Source organism: Pleurodeles waltl, chromosome 1_2, assembly GCF_031143425.1.
Source record: "Pleurodeles waltl isolate 20211129_DDA chromosome 1_2, aPleWal1.hap1.20221129, whole genome shotgun sequence".
Classification (NCBI taxonomy): domain Eukaryota; kingdom Metazoa; phylum Chordata; class Amphibia; order Caudata; family Salamandridae; genus Pleurodeles; species Pleurodeles waltl.
Genome location: NC_090437.1, coordinates 1,264,602,475 through 1,264,623,324, shown reverse-complemented (window position 1 = coordinate 1,264,623,324; position 20,850 = coordinate 1,264,602,475). Strand labels below are relative to the sequence as shown.

At 43.6% G+C, this 20,850-nt stretch overlaps 1 protein-coding gene and 1 long non-coding RNA gene across 8 annotated transcripts in view; one reads left to right on the top strand and one right to left on the bottom strand.

The window, feature by feature from the left end:
- Nucleotides 1-17,342, bottom strand: part of LOC138296174 (uncharacterized) — a 257,052-nt gene extending 239,710 nt beyond the window's left edge. For 5 of the 6 annotated variants that reach the window (XR_011203781.1, XR_011203779.1, XR_011203778.1 and 2 more), the window contains exons 1-3: nucleotides 17,260-17,342; nucleotides 16,079-16,342; nucleotides 11,929-12,041 (exon numbers count right to left, since the gene is read on the bottom strand). This is a non-coding gene — a long non-coding RNA (uncharacterized lncRNA). Of the gene's footprint in view, nucleotides 1-11,928; nucleotides 12,042-16,078; nucleotides 16,343-16,795; nucleotides 16,857-17,259 lie in introns of all 6 variants that reach the window. The other variant, XR_011203782.1, reaches the window with a different exon arrangement.
- Nucleotides 1-20,850, top strand: part of CTNNA2 (catenin alpha 2) — a 2,570,005-nt gene that overhangs the window by 274,079 nt on the left and 2,275,076 nt on the right. The window lies entirely within an intron of this gene.

Sequence of the window (20,850 nt, the reverse complement as noted above, 5' to 3'; positions counted from 1 at the left end):
ATTAAATTTCCACTTGAACAGTGAAAGAGATAAGAGTAAGTCATTTGACACAAGGCAATCTTGATGGGAAACATTGGAAAGGTATTCTCAGTGCCCCGAAGTATGGCTGTGATGCTGTGTGCCTGGGCGATGAATAATAGTTTTGTTCCTAACAATAGTAGAAACTCAAAGGTTAATTTTGTGCAAGCAGGTTTAGAAGTAAAAAACATTTATCTTCATTAATGCTGTGGTCACATTGACAAATCGTTTGCTGCCCTTGAGACTGTACTATGACAGTGACTGATCTCTTTTTTCACCATCCTTCCGGGTTGAACAACTTCGCTACTTACTGAATACCTCTGTTGCAATTTGACCTGAGCATGGGCTTATATTGACTCATTTGGCTGTGTATACATCCTAGAAGTCACTCCCCCATCATCAGAAAACTTTTCCTTAAAATGGCTTACCGAGTCTAATGCTCGCAGCCAAGATATGCCAATAGTCATCAATTGACCGACTCATCCTTTCATCTGTCTATGATTGGCACATAAAACACCTTCATATTGGGTCATATTAACACCTGTTATGTACAATAATTACAATGTGCACGAATTCGATATGTGGCACTATTAAAATAAGGCATAATTATTATTTGTAATGGTTGCTCAAATAGTTACTCCACTTGACTGCTAGCAATTTAGAAATTCAGTGATTTTCCTTGCAGTTTACATATGAATGTTTCTAAATAATGGCAGTTAAATTATAAACTATTGCCTCAAATGTTAAGCAATACTAAAGCACCTATATGGAGCCATTTTTAAGTATGTTTATCAGTTTTATATTTCTGTTATTCACTGGACTATAGCTCTGATTATTTTGAGTACATGAATATGGGGCTCCCAGAAACGTTTTAACTTTTTGAAAACCCACATTTATTAGGCTGGTACTGTGCACCGAATTTTGTCTTGCTGGATCCATGGCATAATTGTTAAAGCGGTGACTACAAGTAGTCATGAGCAAACATATATCTGGCCCACAAGACTCAATACTTCAGTGGTTATTTGGTGATCGCCAAATCTCACTCAATGTAAAAGGCTCAGCGGCTGAGATTTGTTCTGGCTATGCCACATATATGTACTCACTAAAAAAAACAAAGGTTAGAAAGATGTTATAGTTCAGTTCATATTTCACATGCACAAAAACATAGAAATTCAACAGATATACCTATCTCAAGAAACTATAACTCGTTCCCTAATGTAACTATGATTCATGACCTCACCTGGCACAGTTTTCTCATGAATAATTTTATTGCACATGTTGCAGTTATTTTATAAATTATGTTATATAAGATGTCATTACAGTTGTAATATGTTTAGGTATTAGTGCATGGCGAGGGCACAAGTTATAATGACATAGGGGCCCGGGGCCCTTTAATGCAAGGTTAGGGTGGCCATGCTGCCTCCCCCCCCCCCCCTCCCTGGGCCTATTTTGGCCCCGGGAAACTCATCCCCCATAGCCTGGCAACTTCATGCTGGGTGCCCAGGCCCAACCCAGGGCACCCAGTGGGCACTGCTGGGGACTATGAGAGGAGCCTGAATGTCCCTGCCAGCTCTCCCTCTCCAGCAGGGGATGGCATCGCTCCCACACACAGGAAGCAGCAAAGCATTTTTTAAAATCTGTTTTCCTGCCCACTTAACAGTGGTCATGGAAACAGATGAAACACCCGTTTCCCAGGAAAACTGCTCCGACCCACTGGGAGCATCCTTACTGTTTGCTCCTGCTTTTTGGGATGTGTCACAGCTCCCACGAAGAGAAAGCAAACATCTATGTCTGGAGGTAGGGCACTTAGGGATATAAGGAGCCAGCCCTAAGGGGTGATGGTCCCCACGGCCATTAATGGATCCAGGACCAGTGTGGCCCCACTTCATTCAAAATGCATGGGCTGCAGCGGGGAGGTGATGGTCCCTGGGGCTGAAAACAGCCTGGGAGCAGAGCCTCGCAGCTCCCCTTCCCTTGCTCAAATCGGCCTGCCTTGGGGAGATGGTGGTCCCTGGGACCTAAAGGGACCTGTGAGGGGTGCCTGTGTGACCCCTCTCCCTTGCGAAATATAGGCCTTGCCCCGGAGAGGTGGTTGTCCCATGGGTCTCTAAACTGCCATGGGGAAGGGGGCTGCATGTGTCCCCTCCCCAATATACTAATTAAAATTTGCCCCTGGGATCTGGCCCACTCAGGGCTGAAGTAAAACCAAGCATGAGAGACTCAGCTTGTTTTTTTGTGTTTGTTTGCAGAGATTCGTGGATTCTCCATGATTTTGGTGACAACTTTTTTAAAAGAAATACTTTTTGACACTGGCAGGATCCCTGTGGCAGTCCAACACCAGGCCTATGGGTTCAGGGTACCTTGTCCCTTTCTCTTTATTTTTACTTGGCTGAGTCGGAGTCCCAAAATGGCTGCCAACAATTGGCGGTTGAAGTGTTGGCAGCCAATTAAATCTCAAGCCAGAGATCTGTGGAATCCCCAGAGGATCTGCATTCCTAGATATACAAATTTATTTTTTCTTTAATAACTTGAAAACTACTGAATGGGTATATAGCTTTCTGCCAAATTTGCTGTAATTCCGTTCAGTGTTTTAGGCTGTAGCCATCATCAAAATCCCAATGAGGAATTGCGTGGGGAAGATTAGCTAGGGACGCTCCTAATTCTCATCCCCAGCTTGATGAATCACCTCAAAACTTTCAAGACAGCAGCTGGAGTGAGTGGCAAACTAGTTTTGAGGTTTTGAAAATTTTGTAAAGGTTTGTCAAATGACGACAATTTTAGTAGCAAAACAAAAAACACTTTTCCTATGGAAACTATGGGCCTGATTACAACAAAGGCGGTTGGGATACTCCGTCCGCCCGCCGCTTTGCAAGTTCCATAGGCTATAATGGAACTTGTAATACGGCGGATGGGCTATCCGTCATGTTTGTGACTGAGCATCCCATTAGGTCGTAATCAGGCCCTATATCCTAACTATACCTACCTATATATATTTATATATGTATATGTGTGTATTTATAAACATATATATACATATATATATATATATATATATATATATATATATATACATACATACATATATATATATATATATATATATATATATACACATACACTTCAGCCCAGATTTAAGAGTTTAGCAGCATTTATTTTACACTAATGTGGCATTGGAAGGCCGAAAACGCCACACCATATTTACAAAGTGGCGCAGTGCTTGTATTGCATCACTTTGTAACCCCGTGCGCCACATTATACCTGCGCCAGGCATTATGTATGCAAGGGGGGGCTTTCCGGCTCTAGGGGCCGAAAAAATGACGCAAAGAAATCTAATAGATTTCTTTGCAACGTTTTCATCGCCATTTTAACGGCTGCTAAGTGCAGTTTTTAAAGGGAGTCTCCCATTGTTTTCAATGGCCCTCTGGGTGCTTTTGCAAGATTAGCGTCATCAATTTTTACGCTAGTCCTGCAAAGCACCAGTCTAGTGTAAAAAATTATGATGCTAGCACCCCTGACTACTGCCATGGTGCACTGTATTTTAAATACGTTGCACACATGGTGGCATTAGGAGGGCGCTAGGGGGCACAAGAAAATCTGCCCCTTCATTTTTTAATTAACTTTGTTGTTTTTTCTATACCACAGACTTTTCCCTGCAAGATTTTTGAGGACTTTATATTTTATAGACAGGTAAGAAGCCCTACTAAGAATACAATTTCTATGTAAATTAGGACCAGAATATATATAATTCAGACATCAAAAGGCTAATAGAAGACATTAGTAGATCATAAAGTTACTTTGTTTAAATGGATGTGAATTGATGGCACGAGTTCACAGCAAATTTAGATGCTCGATAATCCACTCCCCATTCATACTGCTAAATCTGTACTGGGACGCTGTGGATGCCCGAAGTAGACATTTTAGATTAAAAGTTATTTAAAGAAATTATATGATCATAGGTCTAGTTATATTGATGAATATAACAAAGGTTTACAGTGCGATTTCACTTCAAGCTGATGTGCTTCATCAGCAGATTGCCCTATGTGTGGAGCTTGGAGGTAAAGGAAGGGTCCTGTCTCAATTTCACCAGTAGACTGTTCGATATTTTTGGAGCAACCCTGAAGAGTAAATGCCTGAGGTTACCTCTTTTCAGTTGAGAGTGAATTTTTCATGTTACTGAGTCTTGCACATCTTTGTGGCAAATATGTCTACATAACAAAGCACTGTACCTCTTTCATATAGAGACTGAAGGTATCTATTTTACATGTTGTATGCAATATGTTCTATGAACATGACGGTATAGGCGCTATCATTATTAAGATTGACCTGGGAAATGCAATATATGCCATTATATGGCAAATTAAGAAAAAATAAGATGTTTTAAGTCCTATCATAGGCAGCATGATATGTGGGGTCTTACTTAGAGAAGTCACTTTTTATAAAGTTTTGTAACATATATAGCTAGTACAGATAATGGAATACTCCTCTGTAAGATACATTATGACAATTAGCATGTTTGAGTCATCCAAGAGATATGTATTTGTTTCAATAATAATGTAGCTGTGATTATGCCAATTGCTGAGATATGCAATTCCAATAACAATGCTTCAGAATCAAAAAATCCTCAAAGTCCACATTACCTACCCTACTCGAAACCAAGCTTTACAGTTGTCCAGTGATCTATAATAGAATATGGTACAAACTTTAGCTGAGACACAAGTACAGGTATTGGATGGATGGTTTAATGTCCATCAGGGCAACAATCTACTTTAAACCATTGCCCTGAGGGACATCCCATCCACCAAATTTAAAGGTGTCTGTAGACCCAATGGACATTTTGGTACCTTGGAAGGAGCGGCTGTTATGGAAGTTCCTCTGAAATTTAAAAAGGTTTGAGGGGTGGAGCTCTGAACTTAATGGCCAACTGTCAAATTTCTTACTAAATTTTACATTTCATAATAAACTCCCAAAGAGAGTTTTCTCCCATGGTACAGGTGTCATTTTTAAATTCTTTACTGTCCCTTACCAGCAGGTTATACCTGATGGTGATGAACAGGAAAAAATCCATGAGACCATTAATTGTAAACTGTGATGGCTTACCTCCAACCGCCTGAGGCAAAGAGGAGTATGTTGACGACGGGCAAGAGTAGGCTTCATAGTTGATATACTGTTCGCCGGTCCAGCCCTGATCAAGAGTTTGGTGAAGAAGGGACTCCCTTAGCCATTGCAATGGATCACTTCTCCGCCAAACTTTCAAGTATACTCGGTCATGCTATGAGATTTTAAAGTATTTCGAACCACCAGCCTCTCCCGAGCACATTAAACACGATTTATTAGTTGTTAATGAAGCGCCAAAGGTTGAGTTGAAAAGGCTAGAGGTGAAGTTTTTTGAGGGAAATGTTTTTCAAAATAAATTATAATCCTGATGAGTCACAAACAATCAATGCAAATTATTTAAATTAAGATTACTTACAATGTGTAATACCTCTCCTGCAATGATTACCTTTGCTTTCACTGTTTGGCATACTGGTTCGGGAGTTGTAGCTCGGTGTGCCACAGATATACCTGCACTTGATCTCATGTTTGAAATAGAACTGCTTGTGCAGTTGTGTGTGTGCCAGGAGGTGCTTATCTGCAGGAGAAGGGATCCGCTGTGCTGGAGACTCTTTAGCTGGGGGCCAGTTGCCTACACATTCCAGCATCAAGTGCAGCAGGAGCCGCTTACGCTGTGGTGTGCATGCCAGGAGGTGCTTATCTGCAGGAGAAGGGACCAGCTGCACGGGATGCACGCAGGATGCGCCCGGTCAAAGCCCGTGCCAAGTTTAGGCCCATCCACTCCCATCAGTGACTGGCAGAGGCTCGGCTGGGCCACACTTCTTTTGTCTGTATTTCGGTACAATTATGAGCAAGTGAAAGACATGTTGTGCACCTGTAGGAATGGCTGGAGCCTCCAATACATCCAAGGTATTACAGAAGCATTCTTCTATACCAACCTATCTTACTTTGGCTGTTGCTGCCCTCTCGGAGGAGATTCAAATCACAGAAGAGTTGTTTCAGCTGTAGTCCAGGGACTTGTTGCATAATATGTCACAATGTTTTTGGAGCATACACGGTGCCCCGCAGACCCACGAGTTTCATCTGTCCCACTCACTTCTCCAGAACTGCACCCACTGGTAAAAAAAGGGAAGAAGAGATCGCCCAAAAACAAAAGCAGCTCGGGGAGGGGGCTCTACTCTCTTGGATATACAATTTGATGGCGCACAAAGTAAGGGTCACTGAGTGCGGGATGAAACGCTGACTGACTTTGCTTTAATGGGCAGCCTCATGCAGTCAGCAATTGAACCCCTGTGTAAAGCCCTGGCAGAGAACTTTGCAAAGATTTTTCAAAAAACTTTATAGGGTTTAAATGACAAACAAGGGGTTATAAAGTCTTTGTTGTCTGAACTAATTGCAGTATGCAAGGAATGTCATTGCCCGGGAGAGAACAAACATGCAGCAACATTAGCAAGGGCACAGAGTTGTGATCGCTGGCTCAGAGACTGTGAAGGAGATCAGTTTGTGTTAATAGTCTGGTCACTGAGATAGTCCCTTTATCTAAGGGTTTGGCAGGGGATGTAGTTCAGATGATCCACCCTTCAATGCAGTTCAGTGCTGCCTCTCTCCCCCCTTGGTGGTGAATGGACAGGAAACAAGGAAGGTGGCTGACACACTCAATCTACCCCTAGCCCCTTCTAGGTAAAAAAGGGGTACACAGAGGCTTCATCTTACCCCGAAGCAACTCCGTTGGTGGTGGTATTGATGGGGGTTCCCCAGTTAAAGCCAGGGGACAATGAGTCCACATCAGAGCTGTTGTGAAAAGTTAGGGTTTGGTGTTCAAACGCAATAGGGGTAGGGGCCAGGGTGTCCTCACATATCATTATGGCCAGGACAGTGGAGTGGGTGGACCCCACAGAGAAAGATCGGTTGGAAGCAGCAGGTTTTATGCTGAGCATTACAGCACATACTCAGGTGAAGGGAATTAGGACTTTCCCCATGGGTTATTTTTACCCGTCCAGGTTTGCAAGGGGCCAGCAGGACATTAGCCTGCATAGGAACACCAGGGAAGGATTTCTGCCCCTGATTAGAAGTGCTAACACCACCCCTATCCATCTGTCCAACAGATATTTACCCCCGAGCTGTCTGGACTCAAATGACTGACTGACGGGCTGGTAATTTATGAAGCCCCAATCTCAGCAAGCCATTGAGTGTGAGAAGTGTTCATCCCTGGAGGTCCTGTGCAACAGTGAAAATTTCATGTCTGTTACTGCAAGCGCCTTAAAAGTGCTCCGCTGGATTATTGCAGGTGCAGGGGGGAACAGGAGGACTCCAGGTGGGTTAATGTGCTGTGGGAACAACACATTGTAGACCTACAAGAACTTGGCAAGGTAGACCTACCTTTTTTCTGGGTGGGTACATCTCCTTTGATGAACCTGATCAGCCATCTCATGCTAAAGGAAAATCGTGACGTAGGTCCATCAAACTTAGATATTACCCCACAAGACCAAGCTTGTAGGCTAAAGTGGTCCAACATTGTCCCGGATCAGTTAATAAAGAATCTTTTTAGCACATGCAGTGAAAAGGTAAATGTTTGTTTGGACAAAGGATCTTCTGGGTCAGATCTTTTGAGCGCTTTTCTACCATCTATCAGCAGTTAGCAGTAAGCCTTACAAGGTCATCAGGTAGATCATCAAAGGGATGGGTTAGATGGTTTGACTGGGAATGTTCTGTGGCCAATAGATTGTTGTTAGAAGCCCTGAAACAAGAGCCGCAGGATAGGAAAATGGCAGCCCACAGAAGGAAAATATACAAGCTTACCATTGTGGCACGTAAAAAGTAAATTAAAGAAAAAGCTTGGAGTGTGCTTTTAGAAGTAGATGTGTCAAATCGCAGCTCTTGTTTCTGGGAAGTTGTTATTTGCAAATATTTTTTAGGATTGTAGAGTTCTCCAATGTATTGTACTATTCCTGCTGAGTCTTTGGTGACCCATTTTAAGAGCACAGATAATCCCCCAGAAGCGGTCCAAACCACTTATCCAAAGGCAGTGAAGAAAGGTTATGCGAATGTAACATTTAGGAAGGAAGGAGTCCTTACCATCATATCACTGTCTAATGATAAGGTGCCAGGACCAGATGGGGTTCCAGCTGATCTGTATAAATCTAACCCCCCATTATGGACAAGAATTTTAACTCATGTGTTCAACGCAGTTTGTAAAGTTTGTGTGTTCCCCCCATCCTGGTTGCACTCTATTATCTTGCCAGTATTCAAGAAAGGGGCAAGGGATGACCCAAGGTGCTAAAGTCCGATCTCCCTTTTCGGTTCTACAGTGAAGGTGCTTGGGAGAGTAGACCTAGCTAGAGTGACTGATTCGGCAGAGCAACACAACATAATTTCAAACTTACAATACAGTTTTAGGTCAGGGAAAGGGACTATCAAACAATGTTTCAATCTCCACCTTTTAATACAAAAATACACGGTTGTAAAGGGTGGGACACTTTACTTAGCCTTTATAAATTTAACAGCTGCATTTGCGAGTCAATAGATCTAAAATGTGATCCCTTTTGATTTTTATGGGGATGGAGCCCTGTCAAGTCGATTTTTTGCATGACCTTCATGTGGATCTAAGATCTGCGATAAGGTATAACCAAAATGCGAGCCTTTCTTCAGCATTCAGTGTGCAGCGGGGTGTGAGGCAAGGCTGCATTTCAGCCCCTTTTTTATTTATGCTTTATATCAACAATTTAGGCCCACCCTGAGTACCACATGTAGGGATGTCCCACGGGTGGGTGACCAGTCTATTCCAGTTCTCTGGTATACAGACAACGCAGTCCTGCTGGCCAGGACAGCAGTCGGACTCCAAAGTTTACTTAAGGGGTACCTGGAGTTTATGGAAATGTTGGATATGAGTACCAACTTTGTTAAATCCCACACAGTGGTACTGGAATCTGGATGGAGGATCCGGAAATAAATCTTTGTGGGGTCAAACCAGATTGTGAGAGTCCCTAATTTTTCATATCTGGGAGTTATGTTTGATGGGAACGGTTCTTGTATTCCCCTTCGGATACACCCTGACTAAAGCCATAGGGGCAGTTTTTAATTTTACAAAAAGGCTGCGGCAAGGCCCATGCAGACCTTGTCATAGGTGTATAAGGCAAAATGTATACTAATAGCATGTTATGGAAGCGAGATTTGGGAATACAAGGACTGCAGTGCACTACAGCACTACAAATTGTGGGAAAGTTTTTACCTCATTCAGGCCCTCATTACGACTTCGGCGGATGGAAAAACCCATCCGCCGAAGCCATGCGGTCAGGAAACTGCCAGTGCGGTGACCTGACCGTGAGGGCTATTACGAGTTTCCCACCGGGTTGGCGGGCGGAAACAGAGTTTCTGCCTGCTGGCCCAGTGGGAAACAACCCACAACATTGACACCGGCTCATAATAGAGCCGGCGGAAATGTTGTGGTGCATCGGGTGCAGAAGCACCCGTCAAACTTTTCTCTGTTTGCTAAGAAGACAGTGAAAAGCATGAAGGGGCTGGCCATGGGGCCCCTTGCACTGCCCATGCCGAGTGACTGAATATGTGAAGTATTGTGAGTCTGTTTAGTTTGCCCCTAACAGAGCCACTTCTGGGGGACACTTTCTATTTTTTTGATGCAGAAAATATTATGTGTCTGCAACGAAACACTCCACATTAGTCTGCTCATTTTCTTTTCCTATTCTTTAAGTTTTAAAGCAAGGATGCAGGAGTTATATCTGAATAAATAAGGATCAGCTTTCCTGAGTGTTACCATGTAAAAGCCGGCAAAGAGGGGACTCAAAATCCCCAGGGCAGTTCTGCTGCAGTGCTGCTTGCAGCGCTGCCCTGGCAGATTAAGACCGCTGGCACTGCCAGGTCATTTGCTGACGAAAAAGTGGTCGGTGCCGGCGGTCCAACTGTGGCGCGTTCGGTCATAATGTGGAATTCGAACTGCCACATTGGCAGCAGTCCGACTGCCACCGCGCGTCTTGTAGTCCTAGGGCCGCCATACTAATAGTGAGGGCCTCAGTTCCCTCATTTATTGCGCATGAAGTATTCAGTATGGGGTATTTGTTAGATCAGGTGATTCTAGCATCCTTGACTGTCTGGATTAGGATCTGGACAAATCCGGCTCTCAAATTAAATCAGAAGATTGTCAAGGATTGTTTAGCCCTGGAGAAAGGAAGCAGAGTACATTGGTTTCAGCACATAAAAAGCCTGTCCTAGAAACTGGGCTACCCAGATACGTATGAGTCTCCAAGTGTGCTCACCAAAAAAGATCTGAAATGGGAGTAAAAGCATTTGACCCTATTGGCTAACATGGAGTATGAAGTAACATTGCTAGCTTAACACTGTGTGCGGTCTTATACTGTGTTTAAATGTGTTTAAATCCGGTCCCACCATTGAGCTTATGTGCTTGAGACAAGTACATCCTATCACCGTTTTCTTCTGACCAGGTTTAGGTTAAACCTAGTGCACTAGTTGGTAGCTAGACAGTAAGGGATATACAATTTGGAGGAGGTGGGTCCATGCTCATGCGACTATCGGTCAGCGCAAGATACACTTCACTTTTTTTTGTTGTTATTTTATTGGGCCCCATGTCAAAGGTTTATTGTACCACTTTTAAAGGGGAAAGGGTATATACAGATGAGACCAGCATTTATGGACCTCAAGATGTTGGGCAGTGTGCAGGAAATTTTCCATATTGCTAGTTTTTTTGTGGAAATGATGAAATGTAGGAGAAGGGCAGGTCAATAAGGCTATTATACTGAAATGATTAGGCGGATTACCCCCTTTGTTATAAATTGAGGGGCTATTTTTTAAGAAGCAAGTGTTTTTAGTTTTGTGTATAAATGTTATTTTTTCAAATTATTTGTATTTGATGTGTGCTTGTATTGTTTTAATTAACCCCTTTGCATGGCTTATGAATGAACTATCCAAAAGGATATATTTGAAAGACACCAGGAATAAACTACAAAACTTACAAACCCTTTTCACTGCCTGTGCTTCAGATATCTGGAAAAATGGAGGTGCCTCTTTTTTGTGTCTGAGGGGACACTTCGGTTTAATGTAGTTCTTCAAATAAGGGCAACACTTTAGTTCAGATGGCACTTCCTACATAGTTTGTACTTGGCAATCTACAAGCCTTATTTATAGTTTGACATACTATACACTCTATCAAAACCTGCTGGATATCCTGTCTGCCATATAATAAGTGCCATAGACTATAATACACGTGCAGTAAGGTGGAAAGGGCACCCACCATGTTTGAGAAAGAGTATCCTGTCTGCCAAACTCTAATTAAGGCCCTATGTGTGATCAGCCAGCCTTTACCTATAGAGTGCTACTTTCTGCAACCTCCCCCTGTAAAATTCATAGTACCCTGGGTTCCAACTAATCTAGCAGTTATGGAAACATTGGTAACCAGAGATGGCTGCTACACACTACAGTCATAATCACCTTAGCTACAAAGGCCTTGACTAGCGGATTTGAGGCATAACCCCCATGGTCCCTTACATTGAAGCATGCAAATGCCATTTTATAGAGTATCTTCCTTTATGTGGCATTCATATTTTGTTTTCAAATGGACCTTATTTACTGGAAAGTCCATTTTTATGCAGCTATAACTGCAGTTGGTTTTAGAGAAGTATATAGCTTTTCATTTGTAAAGTACACAAACAATATTCAGATTTTGATTTTCGTCTTCCTGAAAGCTTCATGTGAAGATTTAATCTTTGGCACACTTACACTTGACAGTTTGTCACTGCATACATTATTAATTTTGGTAATGGAAGTGCAGACAGACAAATTGTCAAACTAGTTACCACATTAAGCACATTTAAGTTGCCAATTTCTTACTTGTTCTTGAAACTCTTCCATCATGTCGTCCTTTGTTTTGCTTGCATACTGGGTAATTTTCTTGCCTTGTGCTTGTCCATACTTTGTTTATTAATTTGATGTTTTTGTGTAAACTGCAAAAGAGTGTCAGGCTGTCACTTTCGATGGAAGCTTGGAATTGTACAAATTAATTTTAACTTTCAAGTACATGTACTTTTTGACTGTCGAAGACAAGTTTGTTAGTTTTAATTCTACTTTCTTCTATTCTTTTTCATAAAACACCTTTTAGAATTCAGGGTAATAAAAGGCATGTGACATGTCTGAAAGAATAACAAGGCACATCATGATTAGCATATTTCTGAAATGGCAGGCAGCCATATTATGCATAAGAAATTGGGTTGTTAATTGAGCGGTGAAACCCTTTTCAGGCAGCAGCCACACATCTTCTCAGGGTGAAGTTAAAAGCTAACCCTAAATTAACCTCTGCTCAACCCTCGGGTAGCTTGTCAGGCTTAACACAGAGACAATGTGTAAAGTATTTGTGCAACACTGTAAACAGTACCACAGTGAAAACACACCACAAAAGAAGCTCATAACAGAGTTAAATCAGTAGAGTAATTTTTATTAAGTAAACCAAGACCAAAACAACAAAAATATAATCTGTAGAACTGGACATATTCAATTTTAATGATTTTAGTAAAAATAGTGCCAAAAAGCATAAAGCACCAACTGTGGATATCTGGTCATGCCAGACCAGGACAAAGTCACAAGTTCAGGCTGACCGCAATGGAGTGCAAGCCAGCTACAGGGACCCATTTAGGCCTGCTGAATAAAGTGCCTTCAACCTAATTTGTGGAGCATTGCAACGTTCTACCTTGAAGAAGAATCACACAGCCAAATTCAGCTGCACCAGTGAGGCTAAGAAAGGAAAATGCCAACTTTCTAAAGGGGGCATTTTCAAAATTGTAATTTAAAATCTGACTTCACCAATAGGTAGGATTTTAAATCCCAAATCCAAAGATACCAAACAGGAAATGGTTACCTGTTCTGGGTTGGAAATTACACTTATAAAATGTAATGAGGTTAACTCCAATGTTACATTATGGGAGAGGTAGGCCTTGAAGTAGTGAAAAACAAATGTAAGAGTTTTTCACTGCAAGCACATGTCCTACTTTTTAAATACACTGCACACTGCCCTCTGGGTTGGTTAAGGCCTACTCTAGGGGTGACTTGTATGTATTAAAAAGGAAGCTTTGGGCACAGCAAAAGGTTTATTTTGCCAGGTTGATAGGGCAGTTCAAAACTGCACATACAGGCTGCAATGTTTAAAGGACTAGCACAATTAATGCTGCAGACCCACTACTGGTATTTAATTTACAGGCCCTGGGATCATGTAGTTACACTTAGGTCTCACAAGTAAATCAAATATGCCAATTGGGTAGGAGTCATGTGTTATGGAGTGAGCACATGCACGTTAGCAGATGTGAAAAGTCCTAAGGCCAGCAAAAACGAGATCAGAAAAATGGAGGAGGAAGGCAAAAAAATTGTGGGGAAGACCACCCTAAGGCTGACAAGACTAACACTGTCTGAATGAATATTTTGCTGTAGCTGATCCTTAATTTTTTATGAGAAAATATTGGTCAGTAACTTATCAGAACTTTTTAACGTTATTTTATGTATTGTGATTGGTAGTTGTATAACACACAGACTACTGTTGTGTGGGTATGTTGAATCAATATGATTAAAAAAAAATTCATCACGGTCCGCAATCTGAAAATTCCTGTGATATATTTAGCTAACAGCATTTTCAAAAAGTGGGAAAACTAAACTAGCAACACCCAAGACATAGTTTTACTCGAGATAAAGTATTTCATAAACATTTTTAATTCAAGTTTAAGGAAACTGGTTGAATAGGAGAGAAGTAGGAGGCATCTGTGTATTTATGATTCACTCGAACTACAAGGGTAAAAAAGCAGGCATAATATTCAGAAGAGTAAATTGTGTAGCGCTTTAAGGCAGAAAGTTATTAATTACATCTTGGTGAGGTTATTCCAGAAAGACACTGCAACTGTCTATTTCACAGCAACATCATGGATAACATTAAAAATACATTACAATTCTATTAAAATGATCAAGAAAATCTAAGAAACATACAGTCCATTTCAACAACGGTGAATTTTTTCAACCTTGGGGCAAATTTAATTTAAGTAGAAACTATAATTGTAGTACGTTAGCAACAATCAGCAAAGGCAACGTTCAACTCAAGACTTTACCATCTTACAAACTCTTACAAAGGACGAGAACTGTCTCATATAGTGAGGGTACTGAGTCTTACTTAGAGCAGGCAGTCTCAGGGCAAATAATTTTGTGTATCACAGTGACAAAGTGCATGTTTTATATTTCTAAAAAGTGACATACGGTTTATAATACAGTAAAAATATCAAAATTCAGTGGCCTGGTTTTAAGAAAGGTGGTGCTGTATCCAATGCATGGTAGGGAGCAATAGCATCAAATGTTGATGCTATTGATGTACTGTGTAGGATTAGTGCCAACATTTTGGCGCTAACCCTGAACAGTGCATAGGGGGCATGAAAACAATGTGATGCCCCCTTATAACACCTGCTCTGTGCAGGCGTTAAAAATAGCGGCTAAAAATGGCGCAGTGGAATCCCTTAGAATTCACTCCACCAATTTTGAGGTCTCCCTAACAGGGGAACGCTCCCCTTGCATACATTAAGCATGGCGCAAGAATAATATGGCGCAAGGGGTTACAAAGTGGTGCAAAGCATGCATTGCGCCACGCGCCACTTTGTAAACATGGCGCAGCGAATGTGGCCTCCTTGGGCTACATTGGCATCATAAAAAATGACTCTAATGTGGCACAAGGGGGCACAGGGCTCTCTTACATCTGGGTCAGTGTATTTATGAAAATACAGTTTACCAGATGACTTAGTGCCATCAGGGATAAAGTGTTGCAGTGCTGGCCATTCATTAAAAACTATATACACGTCTAGAATGTCTAGTCCTGGTTCGCCATAATCAAGGCTAGTGGACTACGGATTTAGATTACATTAGTTTAAAAAAGAGTGTATGGGCTGCAAAATGACTTCTGGGAGGATGAGTCATCTTCTAAACTGAGTCACACACTTCTCCACACAGCTATGATTTCATGGGAACCTAGCTTCTTTTATTGAAATAGAAGATCCCGATCGTCAATTTTTAATTCATTTGTGCCCTTTTAATTCTCTTTCTCTGGGTACTCAGTGCAATAAAGTATTCTAACCTCAGATCAAACGCACAGCATGCCCATTTCACATTTCTGTGTTCCACTTCAGCAAAGGGTGTGACTTTACACTTTCAAAATAGGAAGCCTGTACCACACAACACATGAGTGAGATTTAAAGACGTACACATCGTTGGAGATCTGTGCGTTCCTTTCCTGAAAAGTAAAGGTTTGTGATTATAGTTTTTGGAACACTTGCATATTCAACATTGTAGTTTTCAAACCTCCTTATTTTCTGACGAGCACAATCATTTCACTTTCAGCAAAAAAATACAACTGTAGAGAACTTCAGTAAAGTTATAACTCAAGTTTAGGATTTGCATCTCATTGAAAGTTACCATCCCCGTTTCCCATTTTCTTATAAGGTGTTGTGTTGGGTGAATTACAACGAAAACCATTTTGTGTTCTCCATACTGTCTGCCTGTACATAGAACATTTACTGTAATAATACGTTGTTTATAGAACACTTTTACCTAAAGCACAGTTGTATATGCTTCTATTGTTACTACGCAATCTAAATTGGCACTTATTTAACCAATCGTAGTCGGATGAAAGGCGGAGTCGACCTTTCTGTGATTCGAACCTGAAACTTGTACACCACTAACAAAGTTTGGCAATGTTGACTCCTTATGAGGAACCACCTCATCAGGAAGTGGTTCCTCATCCGCAGGTAGATACATTGTAATAGCGGCTGAATTAACGGATCTTTTAATCAGTTTTTAGGAGGGAGGGGTGCGGGTGGGACACACAATCACACATACACGCTCACACTCATGCAGTCACACACACACATTCACACACCCATTCACAACACTCACCAAATATTCAAACGTGCACGCATGCACAAAACATTTTTTTGAAATAAAAAAAATAAAAATAAAAACTTACCTGCAGAAGGCAGCAGTCATGGAGGAATGAGACTGCTTACGTAATGAAAATGGGTACACTGTTCCAATAAGTAGGTATGCAGGGAGAGAAGGGAATCAGTATTGGCCAGAGAGCCCTCACGCATCCACTAGGATGCTGAGCATCATCATTGGGCTAGCTCCTTCGTCAGACCGGTACTGCAATGTCTGGCGGGCCTACCACACATCGGTGGTGGCACTCAACCGAAAGTGATGTGATAATTGGAGATAGGGTCTGCGAAAAATACTGAGAAAAGGAGAGAAAAAGAATATAGTTAAAATTGACTCTGACCCATGAACATCATAATTTAATGAATCAGGGTAAGGATCAGGCCAAGATTAAAAAGAATAGGAGTGGAAACGGGGAGTAATGACCCACAGCACTCCAAGGAAAGGAAAAGGGAAGTGTGCCTAGTCCTAACAATAAATGGTCAACATTTTTCGCACTGATTTGTCACAAAAATGATCCTCTGGCGCTTCATCAGGACCTGCATAAATACTTCTCCTAATTATATGAAACAACATGAAATAAGTGCTAAGTAGTCACTTACAGACCGAAGACAATTATGGCACCGTTTGACAAATAAAAATATTAAAGACATAGACAAAAATGAATGTCTGCCAAGTGAAAAAAACGTAAAAGAAATGTGAATACCCCAAATTGAACCGTGAGATTAACTGTATCACACATAAGGCTTACCATCCCATACTCGAGAAACGACAACATAGGCAAGCGCGAACCTCAAGTCAGAGGGAGAATACTAGATATGACAAAACAGAGTGAGAATGTCAACTCTGAACATACGTGAATCGAACATTTCATAAACATTAATGGAAAAACCTAAAACAGAGATTCTTCAAATTACACTTTAACAGTGAAAGAATTGTTAATATATGTCTAGCAATAAGTACAACAATGGAAGTCATAGTCCTAAACGTAAGGGGAGTTCTCTATTACAAACTCTGCTTCAAAAGAGCTCAAAATGCCTGGTGTAGCAAAGTGCACAAAGTTCTAAGACCAGTTGTATATTGTCTCGTTATCAGATAAGTGTACATTAAGCTTTTTTGGAAAAACCCAACAGTAAAAAGTTTTAAATAGTCACCAAATATGCGTGTTGACTGAGGTCGATAGTCGAGGTAGAACAAAGTTTAAAAAGCACTTACTTGATGTTTCCCTGAGACGGCAGTAAATCTACCCCGGGAACGCATGCCTGCAAACATTGGCACAGCGTCCAGGAGATTGTTAACCTCTTCTGTGCCTTGGACGAGATGATCTCGTCCAAGGCTACAGTTCCCCTGTGCCTTGGACGAGATCATCTCGTCCATGGCACAGGGGAACTTGGGGGCGCGCTAGCGCGCCCCCCGTGCACCCCCCTTCCCCCCCAAGTCGGGGATGGAAGGGGAAGACCTTCCCCTTCCACCCCGACCCCCCCCTGTGACGTCATCGCGCGCGCGCGCGATGATGTGTCACAGGGGCCTCCCTCGTCGCGCTGGAAGCTCTGCTTCCAGCGCGATTGAAAAAGAAATGCAAAAGCATTTCTTTTTCAATCACTTGGGAGGCCCGGAGGGGCTTCAAAGGGAAGGAAAAGTATTTCCTTCCCTTTGAAGTCCCTCCGAGGGTTTCAAAAGCCGGATTGCTTGCAATCCGGCTTTTGAAACCCCACTAGACACCAGGGATTTTTTTTTTTTTCATAGAAATTGACAAAAGGGAGCGACCCCTTGGGCAAGGGTCGCTCCCAGGGGGGCATATTTCCGGGAAGGCCTTTTCTGCCCCCCTGGGGGGGCAGAACACTCTAGGCGCCAGGGCAATTTTTTTTGTGTGTTTTTTTGTTTTTTTTGTTTCTTTTTTTAGAGATGGGGAGCGACCCATCAGGCAAGGGTCGCTCCCCTGGGGGGGCAAATTGTATTTAGACCATTTCTGCCCCCCTGGGGGCAGATTGGCCAATTTTAGGTCAATCTGCCCCCAAGGGGGCAGAAACCACTAGTCACCGGGGATTTGTTTTTTGGCGCCAATGTCACGCAGGGGGAGCGACCCCGTAGGCAAGGGTCGCTCCCGGGGGGGGGGGTGGGGGTTGGGGGGGCAAATTTATTTAAGGCCATTTCTGCCCCCCCGGGGGACAGATCGGCCTATTATTAGGCCGAACTGCCCCCGGGGGGAGGGCAGAACACTCTAGGCGCCAGGGCAATTTTTTTTTTGTGTTTTTTTTTTTTGTTGTTTCTTTTTTTAGAGATGGGGAGCGACCCATCAGGCAAGGGTCGCTCCCCTGGGGGGGCAAATTGTATTTAGACCATTTCTGCCCCCCTGGGGGCAGATTGGCCAATTTTAGGTCAATCTGCCCCCAAGGGGGCAGAAACCACTAGGCACCGGGGATTTGTTTTTTGGCGCCAATGTCACGCAGGGGGAGCGACCCCGTAGGCAAGGGTCGCTCCCGGGGGGGGGTGGGTGTTGGGGGGGCAAATTTATTTTAGGCCATTTCTGCCCCCCCGGGGGGCAGATCGGCCTATTCTTAGGCCGAACTGCCCCCGGGGGGGGCAGAACACTCTAGGCGCCAGGGCAATTTTTTTTTTGTGATTTTTTTTTTTGGTTGTTTCTTTTTTAGAGATGGGGAGCGACCCATCAGGCAAGGGTCGCTCCCCTGGGGGGGCAAATTGTATTTAGACCATTTCTGCCCCCCTGGGGGCAGATTGGCAAATTTTAGGTCAATCTGCCCCCAAGGGGGCAGAAACCACTAGGCACCGGGGATTTGTTTTTTGGCGCCAATGTCACGCAGGGGGAGCGACCCCGTAGGCAAGGGTCGCTCCCGGGGGGGGGTGGGTGTTGGGGGGGAAAATTTATTTTAGGCCATTTCTGCCCCCCCGGGGGGCAGATCGGCCTATTATTAGGCCGAACTGCCCCCGGGGGGGGGGGGGGGGCAGAACACTCTAGGCGCCAGGGCAATTTTTTTTTTGTGTTTTTTTTTTTTTGTTGTTTCTTTTTTTAGAGATGGGGAGCGACCCATCAGGCAAGGGTCGCTCCCCTGGGGGGGCAAATTGTATTTAGACCATTTCTGCCCCCCTGGGGGCAGATTGGCCAATTTTAGGTCAATCTGCCCCCAAGGGGGCAGAAACCACTAGGCACCGGGGATTTGTTTTTTGGCGCCAATGTCACGCAGGGGGAGCGACCCCGTAGGCAAGGGTTGCACCGGGGGGGGGTGGGGGTTGGGGGGGCAAATTTATTTTAGGCCATTTCTGCCCCCCCGGGGGACAGATCGGCCTATTATTAGGCCGAACTGCCCCCGGGGGGGGCAGAACACTCTAGGCGCCAGGGCAATTTTTTTTTTGTGTTTTATTTTTTTTGTTGTTTCTTTTTTTAGAGATGGGGAGCTACCCATCAGGCAAGGGTCGCTCCCCTGGGGGGGCAAATTGTATTTAGACCATTTCTGCCCCCCTGGGGGCAGATTGGCCAATTTTAGGTCAATCTGCCACCAAGGGGGCAGAAACCACTAGGCACCGGGCATTTGTTTTTTGGCGCCAATGTCACGCAGGGGGAGCGACCCCGTAGGCAAGGGTCGCTCCCGGGGGGGGGTGGGTGTTTGGGGGGCAAATTTATTTTAGGCCATTTCTGCCCCCCCGGGGGGCAGATCGGCCTATTATTAGGCCGAACTGCCCCCGGGGGGGGGGCAGAACACTCTAGGCACCAGGGCAATTTTTCTTTTTTTTCTTAGTTTTTTTTTTTAGAGATGGGGAGCGACCCATCAGGCAAAAGTCGCTCCCCTGGGGGACAAATTGTATTTAGGCCATTTCTGCCGCCCTTGGGGGCAGATTGGCTGAGTTTAGGTCAACCTGCCCCCAAGGGGGCAGAAACCACTAGGCACCGGGCATTTGTTTTTTGGCGCCAATGTCACACAGGGGGAGCGACCCCGTAGGCAAGGGTCGCTCCCGGCGGGGGAGGGTGGGGGTTGGGGGGGCAAATTTATTTTAGGGCATTTCTGCCCCCCCCCCCTGAGGCCGGCTGAGCTACAGGCCAAACACCACAGGTAGGCACCTTGCAAAAAACACCTCTGTTTTCTGTGAAAAAATATGTTGTGTCCACGTTGTGTTTTGGGCCATTTCCTTTTGTGAGCGCTAGGCCTACCCACAGAAGTGATGTACCATTTTTATCGAGAGACTTAGGGGAACGCTGGGTGGAAGGAAATTTGTGGCTCCTCTCAGATTCCAAAACTTTCTGTCACCGAAATGAGAGGAAAAAGTGTTTTTTGGGCCAAATTTTGATGTTTGCAAAGGATTCTGGGTAACATAACCTGGTCAGAGCCCCGCAAGTCACCCCATCTTGGATTCCCCTGGGTTTCTAGTTTTCAAAAATGCACTGGTTTGCTAGGTTTCCTCAGGTGTCGGCTGAGCTACAGGCCAAAATCCACAGGTAGGCACTGCTTTTTATAAAAAAATGTGATGTGTCCACGTTGTGTTTTGGGCCCTTTCCTTTCGTGGGCGCTAGTCCTACCCACACAAGTGAGGTATCATTTTTATCGGGAGACTTGGGGGAACGCTGGGTAGAAGGAAATTTGTGGCTCCTCTCAGATTCTAGAACTTTCTGCCACAGAAATGTGAGTAACATGTGTATTTTTAGCCAAATTTTGAGGTTTGCAAAGGATTCTGGGTAACAGAACCTGGTCCGAGCCCCGCAAGTCACCCCTCCTTGGATTCCCCTAGGTCTCTAGTTTTCAGAAATGCACAGGTTTGGTAGGTTTCCCTAGGTGCCGGCTGAACTAGAGGCCA